General features: G+C 55.2%; 1 non-coding gene across 1 annotated transcript; it reads left to right on the top strand.

Annotated features, from left to right (window-relative positions):
* The first annotated feature begins 1510 nt into the window (after positions 1-1510).
* On the top strand, positions 1511-1674 carry LOC138462098 (U1 spliceosomal RNA). Its single transcript, XR_011264706.1, has one exon. It is a non-coding gene; the product is annotated as a U1 spliceosomal RNA (small nuclear RNA).
* Positions 1675-10021: the final 8347 nt, after the last annotated feature.

Here is a 10021-nt window from a genome sequence, read left to right as displayed (position 1 = left end):
GGTTGGGCAGGGCAGGAGCCAGGAGGCACCGACTGCACTGTTTGCAGACTGCACTCTGCAGTGTCTGCACACAATTCATTATCATAGCAAGTTAACACTAGATGTTGTTACCTTGCTTTGATGATTGCATCATGCATGCATCATAATTTATGATGCATGCAGATGCATGTGCAGCAAGCAGGCAGCATCATTCAAAATGGTGGGCGGGCCACCGACGGCCATGGGGGGCCGGTGCCGTGTGGTTCTCGGCCCGCGCTCTGCTCGGGCCGGCCGAGTTCAACGTTTACTTTGATGTGTGGAGGGAGGCGGCAATTGTAACACCTGCCGCCTCCCTCCGAGTCCTGACCCTGGGCGGGCAGCCTGCCTGCCGGGCTGAGCTGGGGCCCAGTGACATTGCACACTAGTTGCTTCAACTTTGGAGGAAGTAACAACAAATTTGTTGTTGCACTTCTTTACAAAGTTGAAACAACTTCCACTTGTGCCTGGGGGAAGAACAAGCCAATGAAAATTCGTGCCGGCCCAGACTCAGTGCCGCCAGGTCCATCACGGCGTGACGCACGTGACTTATGCTATTGGGCCTCTGACCCACCCTGGCCCTGGCCCTGGCTGGGCATGATTTATTGGGGTGCACCAGTGGACCTCAGTCACCAGTCACACCACCAGCCAGCCCAGTGCCCAGCCCCCACACAGGACAGCCACACTGAGGAGGACCACCAGGCGAGGACCCAGGCCACAGTCAGCAGCCAACAGTCAGCCTGCCACTGTGCTACAAAGTAAGTAACTCCCGTCTTATAAAAGCGTTTGGCAAAAAACACTATGGTGTGTTTCCCCATGGATGTTATCCGGCCGTCGCCTCCCCCCCACACCCATGTGCGCCCCATGCTATCAGGTGCCCCGGTAGTTCTTGAAGCCACCCTGCCTGTGCTCTGTTTTTGCGCCCAGGCCCTCCAACCTGAAGAAGGCCCAGCCAGCAGCTCCTGGGGATTTATGGGGGGGGGTCTGGCTACAGCAGCTGCTGGGGATTTATGGGGGAGGGTGGGGTCTGGCTACCAGCTGCCGCCGGCCCCGTCCGAGCACCGATCGGGCCTTGCCTTCACGGCGTTGCCGTGTCCTGATGGGGGGCACCCCACCCGAGACGCTCTATTTAAGCGGGGTGACCTGTCGGCTCAGGAGGGCCATGGACCCGCCTGGGGCCGACGGGCCAGTGGGCCGGCTGCACCAGGCCTGCTCGCTATCCGACTGGGCTTGCTGGCTGGCGGTCAGGTCCGAATTTATGCAAATCTCGGGCCGAGCAGGGCCTGATGGGAGAAATGAACTGTGCTACAATGTGCCTCTTCTGCTGGGCTCTGCCTGCCGGAGCTTCCCCCTGCCCGTGGGGCAGGCAGCTCTGCAGACGCTCAGGGCTTCCGGGAGGGCTGGGTCTGGGTCAGTGCCGGCCTTCTCACCCTCGCTTAACGGGGTTTCCAGAACAGCCCCCGCCGCCCAACCCCTGCCCTCTTGCTCGCAACTCATACTTACCTGGCAGGGGAGCATCTGTGATCAGAAAGGCAGAGCTCCCAGGGTGAGGCTCATCCATTGCACATCGGATTTGCTGACCTCTGCGATGTCCCCAAATGCAGGGTACTCGACTGCATTATTTCTGGTAGTGGGGGACTGCGTTCCCGCTATCCCCTGATTTATTGGTAAAAGAAAGAAAAAGTATAGTGTGCGAGTCTGCTGCTTTACACACAGAGCCCCTGGTCTTGCAGCAGAGTTTCTTTTGCTGTAGTCAAGAGGGCCAGCCCCAACCAGCTCAGGGGTCCAGCCCTGATGCATTGGTGAAAGAAAGAAAAAATCACTGTGACCCTTATTGGCCCATGTGGGCCAGTTTGATGAGTTAATTTACTCTGCTGCGACTAGTAGTTTTGGCCAGTGTTGCTGAATAAATATTCTTTCAAGTGTACAATTTGCACGTCACTTTATCAAAAAGCTCCCCTGGGTACTACTCAAACAGTATCACAAAAGGAATGAAAAGCCATTTGCAAGTGCGGGCCACTTTTTCTTTGGTGCCTGAGACAATTACATGGCCCAGTCTGACCCCGGATGATAGCTTGCCTTTGTTGCTGTGTGCAGTTCGGAAGCACCCCACAGTGTCTTTGTCGAGGGCCTAGGGGCATTGGTATCCCGAAAGGGGCCAGGGCAGGGAGTGGACAGGTGGTGATGTTGTGTAAGTTGGCTGTAGAGGCGTTGTCTGGAGTGTTGTTATGTAACAGACACATGAACCCTCAATATGTTGAATTGGGATATGTGTAGAAGAGATAGAGCAATCCTGTGCTTGCCACACGATTGTTCTCCACCCGACCTGGTGTGTGGAAGGTCAGTACTCCATGGTGCGACAAGTAAAAACCCTGTAGAATTAAATCCAGTTGCAAATAAATATACAGTGGGCCTCCTATGGGCAGAGTACTGTAGAATGAACACCTCTTTTCTCCACTGCTACACATATGGAGATCACATGATCTAAAAGTTACAAAAGACCTTATGCTTAAACACTGGCAGTCACATGACATTCACAAATGGTATTGGTGAGGTGAGTGGTGACAATCATCTGAGATTACCTGATTACATGATTGAGTGCTTTTTATTTAACTGTCAGAGTCCAATGTCCATTCATACCCCGCCTTCTATTCAGTCGTCTTTGTCATTAATCATGTTCATGTACTGTTTATTTCATTAAACCAAGAGAAAGCATTTCCTTTATATTTCATACATTAAGGGGTTGATTCATGGAAATAATGTGCGCCGAAAATTCCCGCGCAGAGGTGTCAAAACGTGCGAATCGCAGTAAAAGTGCGAAAATCGCAGTGCAAGTGTGAAAATCGCAGGGAAACCAGCGCACATCGATTCATGGAAGTCCGTGCGCGAGAAAAACATTGGATGTGCGCTAAAAATGTGCGCCACGCACGCAGGCGCACAGGTCATCCAACAGCGTGCGCCACGGCCACTGCGAAATCGCACATAGCGCGGCGCACATCACAAAAGTAGACGGAACACGGGGCGTAACACTCTGAATGGGGAACAACGCGTGAAAATATGGGCGTCACGGGGGAAGTACAGGAGGCAAGTGCGCGGAACGCCCACACGCTCGCCTACAACCCGTATTCATGGAATCGAATAGGGCAAACCAGCGCACGGTCAAAGACGCGCACAGGGCCAAACAAGTACGCCACAAGAAAGCAGGCAGTAGCGCCTCTGCCACTGAAAAAAATGTGCGCCAAAATGTGCGCTAACAAAAAGCACCCATATACAGCCATGATGAATGGGCTATACAGTGGCCTTCTAGGACAAATGAGGTGCAAAGGGGCACCGACAAACACGGACACCCGCTGTGTGAAAAATAGTGTGTGCGCGTGTTCCTGGGTGCGCGGGAAGTTCCACACGCGATTGGCCTGGGTACGTGTACTTTGGGGTGCGCGGGAAGTTCCACACGCGATTTCAGCAGGGTACGTGTATTTCGGTGGTGCCGGGGAATGCTACACGTGATTTGGCCATGTGGGTCCTCTCAGGTGTTCCCTCTACACCCTCCACGGCCCCTGCAGGCAGCCCACACCACAGGGTACTACCCTGCACCCCTGCTCATGTCCAACAGGCAACCCATCCACCATGGCCATGCCCACCAGCCAACCCACATGTCACCTTGCACTACTGATCACCAACACATGTCTCCCATCACCCCCACCCCCCAGCAGTGCAGAGGCAGCCTCCACCAGGACCCCACTCATGTCTCCCATCACTCCCACCCCCCAGCAGTGCAGGGGCAGCCTCCACCAGGCTCCCACCCATGTCCCCCTGCGCCCCCACCCCCCAGCAGTGCAGGGGCAGCCTCCACCAGGCCCCAACTCATGTCTCCCATCACCCGCACCCCCCAGCAGTGCAGGGGCAGCCTCCACCAGGCTCCCACACATGTCCCCCTTGACCTCCACCCCCCCATTCACCAGGGGCAGCCTCCACCAGGCCCCCACTCATGTCTCCCATCACCCCCACCCCCCAGCACTGCAGGGGCAGCCTCCACCAGGCCCCCACCCATGTCTACCACCACCCCCACCCCCAAGCCACCAGGGACAGCCTCCACCAGGCCCCCACCCATGTCTACCACCACCCCCACCCCCCAGCCAACAGGGGCAGCCTCCACCAGGCCCCCACTCATGTCTCCCATCACCCCCACCCCCCAGCAGTGCAGGGGCAGCCTCCACCAGGCTCCCACACATGTCCCCCTGCACCCCCACCCCCCAGCCACCAGGGGCAGCCTCCACCAGGCCCCCACTCATGTCTCCCATCACCCCCACCCTCCCAGCAGTGCAGGGGCAGCCTCCACCAGGCCCCCACCCATGTCTACCACCACCCCCACCCCCCAGCCACCAGGGGCAGCCTCCACCAGGCCCCCACTCATGTCTCCCATCACCCCCACCCCCCAGCAGTGCAGGGGCAGCCTCCACAGGCCCCCACCCATGTCTACCACCACCCCCACCCCCCAGCCACCAGGGGCAGCCTCCACCAGGCCCCACCCATGTCTCCCATCACCCCCACCCCCCAGCCGTGCGATTTGCCTGGGTACGTGTACTTCGGGGTGCGCGGGAAGTTCCACACACGATTGGCCTGGGTACGTGTACTACGGGGTGCGCGGGAAGTTCCACACGCGATTGGCCTGGGTATGTGTACTTCGGGGTGCGCGGGAAGTTCCACACGCGATTGGCCTGGTTACATGTACTACGGGGTGCGCGGGAGGTTCCACACGTAATTGGCCTGGGTACGTGTACTTCGGGGTGCACGGGAAGTTCCACACGCGATTGGCCTGGGTATGTGTACTACGGGGTGCGCGGGAGGTTACACACGCAATTGGCCTGGGTACGTGTACTTCGGGGTGCGCGTGACCTTCCACACGCGACTGGGCCTGTGAGAGTGGGGTACGTGTATTCCAGGGGTGGGCGGGAATATTTACTCACGAATGGGCCTGGGAGAGCGTGCTACATGTATTCCTGGGGTGGGCGGGAAAATTCACATGTTCGCCTACAATGTGCCGAAAAATAAATGGTCCAATCCTGAAACACGTACGCCAGCATGAAGCAGGCGTACGTCGACCCGCGCAGCATAAAAGTGCGTGCAAACAACAAACAAGCTCATACGCCAGGATGAATATACCGTTCCTAGCAGCAGTGGCCGTGGGTTACCAAAGGAGGAGGAGGAGGATAGTGAGGGCCAGAATTTTCACTCCCAGAACCAGCCTTTTTGGGATGCCTGATGACCAGGTGTATGGGAGGTACAGGTTTCCACCACACATAATACTGGACCTGGTCAGTGAGTGGGAGGATGACCTCACATCACCCACCCTGTGCTCCCAAGCACTCAGCCCCCTGGAGAAGGTCCTCAATGTACTGCACTTCTTGGCCACAGGATCATTTCAGCGGACAAGTGCCATAGTGGGTGGGGTGTCATAGGCCACGCAGTCACGCTGCCTACACCAGGTCTTGAACATCATCACTGCACGCCCATCAGTCCGTAGGCACATATACCTGCCCAGGACACCTGCAGAAAGGCAGGCTGCCACCCTCGATTTCTACGGTGTGGCACAATTCCCAAAAGTGCTAGGTGCCATTGACTGCACCGATGTGGCACTACGTCCCCCTAGGGCATCTGAGCACATCTATAGGAACCGCAAGCACTGGCATTCCATCAACGTGCAGGTAGTATGTAATGCTAAGGGAATCATCACCTCAGTATATGCCAACTATCCAGGGTCCACCCGCGACAGCTTCATTTACCGAATGTCTACCCTAAGCCAGGACCTAGAAGCTGGGCGGCATGGCGATACATGGCTGCTTGGTGAGTATGAATGCCACTGCACATGCATGCATGTCAGATGCAGAGTTATGTCACTACCCCACTTATGATACCCATCACCTCCTCACCAGGGGAGAGTGCCTACCCTCTGAGCACCCACATGATGACGCCAATTCGGAACCCCATCACGCTTCCAGAGGTAAGATACAACACAGCCCATATTGCAACCCGGGGCATAGTGGAGCGCACATTCGGAGTTCTCAAGTCACGCTTTCGCTCCCTTGACCGTTCTGGCGGGCAGCTGTTATATGCGCCCCCAGTAGTGTGCAGGATCATAGTGGCAGCAAGTGTCCTGCACAATATTGCAACACGCCGGGGCCTGGCTGTGGACATGGTGGTGCCCCCAAATCCCCAACCACATGCACCACCCGGTGCGCATGGGAGGGGAGAGGGCACGGGGTGCGGCAGCCCGTACGCAGTTGGTGGCTAATTACTTCACATAGAAATCACACCCCAGTGGAGTGCACACAGCCCTGGCACATACCATCTGATAAGCAATGATGACTCGACCTGACAATTAAGACGAACAAAGGGACAGTCAACTGTCAGAACCATAGCAGCCTGAGATTGTTCATGTGGAAGTGTCACAATGTGTGCATCCCTACCTACACAAACACCACCAATGCAGTGTCATCAAAAGACACTTCCATGCTGCAGAAATGAATACCCACTCGCAAAATACTACATGAAAACAGTGCCATGTCACCCAACCCCTCCCCGGCACGGCCACACAACACACCATGGCATGTCATGCAATGTGAGAGGAAATAAATTAATCCCCACAACATGCCCCAAGTGTCACCAGCTACAGTGTCCCTAATGGAAACATGTCCACACATGAAATGCTCACAGTAATGCAGGACCTACAACACACATTACCAAATACTTACCAAGAATACCAATCACCTACACAACCTCCAACCTACCTTAAACATGACATTACAGACTTAAAAATTTGGTAGCCTCGCTACCTGATGATGCCAGCCCTCCGAACACTTCCAAGTATACAGTGTTAGCGCCATGCAAGAGTGTAGGTGCACTGCTTACAACATGGACTCCAGTTCCAAGGTGGACCGCATTGTGAAGACATGAGGAATGGACCTGCAAATTAGGAGGATGAGATGGATGCAGAGGCACATATCAATACACCATGCAGTGTACAATACAACAACAATATGCACTATGAATGTATACACAGTATTGACTACAGACTACCCACACAGCTCATGGGAGTCCAATGTCACCATGTACATCAATGTCACTTGGGCACACCCTTTGCAAGCCCATGGAAACGGGAATCAGGAGGGGTGTGTGACACAAAAACCCAAGCATCTGAACCAAATTCATGACAAGCCTGCATGTACCCAGCCACAATGAGGCGTATGCCCACGGGAGCCACACAAGGCAACACACTGTCCACACAAAAAATAAATAAAAACATTTTTTTTAAAAATTAAAAATGGCCATCAATGGGCCCATGGGGTTGGGGGAGGCCACCCAGGAGGTCCGAGGACAGGGTGCACACCAAAACCCACCTGTGTGGATCTTGCGGAAAAAAAACACCTCCATGGGCTCATAGCCTACACGGCTACCCTATTGTGGGAGTATCACTGCTGTCGCTATCCTCACCCTCTGCAGCTGCATCAGGAGGTGGTGGCACTATGGGAGGCAGCCACGCAAAGCCCTAGTCTGTTCCTCCATGGCTGCAAGCATGCGGGTGTGGTAGGTCTCGTTCTGGAGGATAAGTGTGCTGAGGTCCCCATGCAACAACTCACGGGATGCCCGGACCTCCGCCCTAGTTGCCTGCATCTCAGCTGAGAGCGTACGTGTGAGACGCTCCAGCTGCTGTTCTGTCCTTCTGTTTGTTGACGCCTCAAGCTCAACAAGAGTCGTCCTGAGGTGAAGGAGTTCCACCCTCAGGGCTTCCCTGTGGCCCTGGGACTCTATGGAAATCGCTTCCTGCAGATTCGCCAGTGCCGCCCGCCTGTCCCTGTCGGACGCCAACATGTCCTCCCTGTGTGACTGGCAGATGGAGTCGGTTGCCTGCTGTAGTCGCTCCATCAGCCTTTCGGTGGGGACAATGGAAGTGGCCACCCTATCCATGGCCTGAGCCATCATCACTGATGATGCTGCCTGTTGGGTTGCCATACCGTATATGGATTGCTCCCATGCGGTATTGCCAGGTGGCGTACGGCCACCACGTCGGCGGGCAACACACCTGTCTGGGGCAAGGCGAACTGCGCCTTGCTGTGCCGGCACTGCCTGAGGCTGCAGGACTGCATTCCCCCTCTGATCTGCTGGCCCAGGAACAGGATCAGATGTCGCGGAGTGTGACCCTGCATCCGTAACCACCAAAGGCGTACCTGCCAAAACTGACATCCCCATTGAGGGTTCTAACCCTGGTGCACGTGGGTCGGACAGAACAGAATCCATCCCAGGAACACTCACCTGCGACGGCACATAGGTCTCATCATCCGAATCGACACCTGAATACAGCTCGGGGGAGGTGCAGCCAGAGACACCCCTTGAGAGCACGACCTGCAGCAGTTGTGGGTTCTCACCCACCACCACACCACGTCCCTCACTGGTGGTCGGTCGGCCGGCCCTCAGACCGCTCCTGGGTCTGCACCATCTCCACAACCCCAGCAGTATCAAGTGCGTCATCCCCTGTAAAGACATAAAAGAAAACAAATGGAAACAGGCATTAGCACTATGGCACACAATTAGGGCTGAGAGGCTACAGAAACAGTACTTGATTGACAGATGTCCCACATGACTAAAACCCTCCCATGCATGCACCGTCACTGCGTGTGAAGGGGAGGCAGATGGCACACATTGATGACACCAAGATGGAAGATGAACACATTTGCTGCATGCTGCCTAGCAGTGGCATCACACATTGGCCAGTGATTGGCAGGTCAAATACACATGCCATCACACAGATGGCATGTACCCTAGCCATGAAGTGAAGAGGGAGAGGAGGTCACCAATTGTTCATTCAGTCCAGTTTGCTAATGTAATTGATTTTTTCATTGAAATGGTTCAAATGTGTAACCTGCAGCTGCCAGTCCAAAATGGTCCAATAGCACAGGGACATGTCTAAACTAATCATGTCCAGGAAACTAAGCCAGTCAACTGTGCCATAGCCATGTCAGACATGTGACAATAGGACTGAGAAATCCTGAGTAAAAGTGGTGGTATGCAAACAATCTGCCTGAATAAACAGAGGTAAATAAGCAACAATGTTGTGGCAAGATGACACTCCAAGGGCAACTGGCGTGGTGTTGGGCTGGATGTCTAATGTTGGCAGAAGGGATGCTGCTATACCCAAATGCTGGTGCCAAGAATGTATAGGAAGAGGCACATGGGTGACCCAAACCACTCAGGCACACACACCCTCACCTGGCACCCAAACAGAAGCCCTCCCACACACACCATGCACATGGATGACACACACATGCATGTGAACTCACCGGACAATGCCTCGTAATCTGCCAGTTCTCCCACGCCTTGGATCTGTTCCTCCGTGACGTAGGTCCCAGCAACCTGCTCATGTGGAGTGAGTTCTATGTCGTCCGCTGGAGACCCACCTCCAGTCACTAGAGTTGCGGCATGACTTGAGGCCAGCTTATTCTTTGCCCTGCGCTTCAGGTCATTCCAGCGCTTGTAGCATTTATTAGCTGTTCGCCTCACGGTTCCAAGGGCACTGATGATGTCCGCAATGGTCTGCCAGTGTGCCTGACGTTGTGCAGGTGTGGTCTTGGATCCTGCAACAATCACCATTTCGCGGTCATGTGCATACATATACTCTACAAGTGCATTCAGTTCGGCCTCATTGAAGCTGGGCTTCCTTGACGGGCTGGACTGTGTAGCCGTGTCTGGGGCATCAGCCTCTATTGGACGAGCACTGGCCCTCTTCCGCTTGTAAGGTGGTGGGGATCCTGAGTGTCCTACGCCGCTCTGGACACTAGGGGCAGGAGCGTGGGATTGCACACTCAGCATGGGAGTTGGTGCAGGCATTAGCTCAAGTGTGATGGTGTCAGGGGGAATGTCAGCATGATGGACTTGGACCGACACTGTCCTGGCTGGGTGTGTGAGAGGTGGGGTGGATGGAGCCGCAGCTGCCCCTGCAGCCTCCCCAGCC

Source organism: Ambystoma mexicanum, chromosome 1p, assembly GCF_040938575.1.
Source record: "Ambystoma mexicanum isolate Mex_15411 chromosome 1p, UKY_AmexF1_1, whole genome shotgun sequence".
Classification (NCBI taxonomy): domain Eukaryota; kingdom Metazoa; phylum Chordata; class Amphibia; order Caudata; family Ambystomatidae; genus Ambystoma; species Ambystoma mexicanum.
Note: the sequence above shows the minus strand (reverse complement) of the source record. Positions and strands in the feature narration are given on the sequence as shown.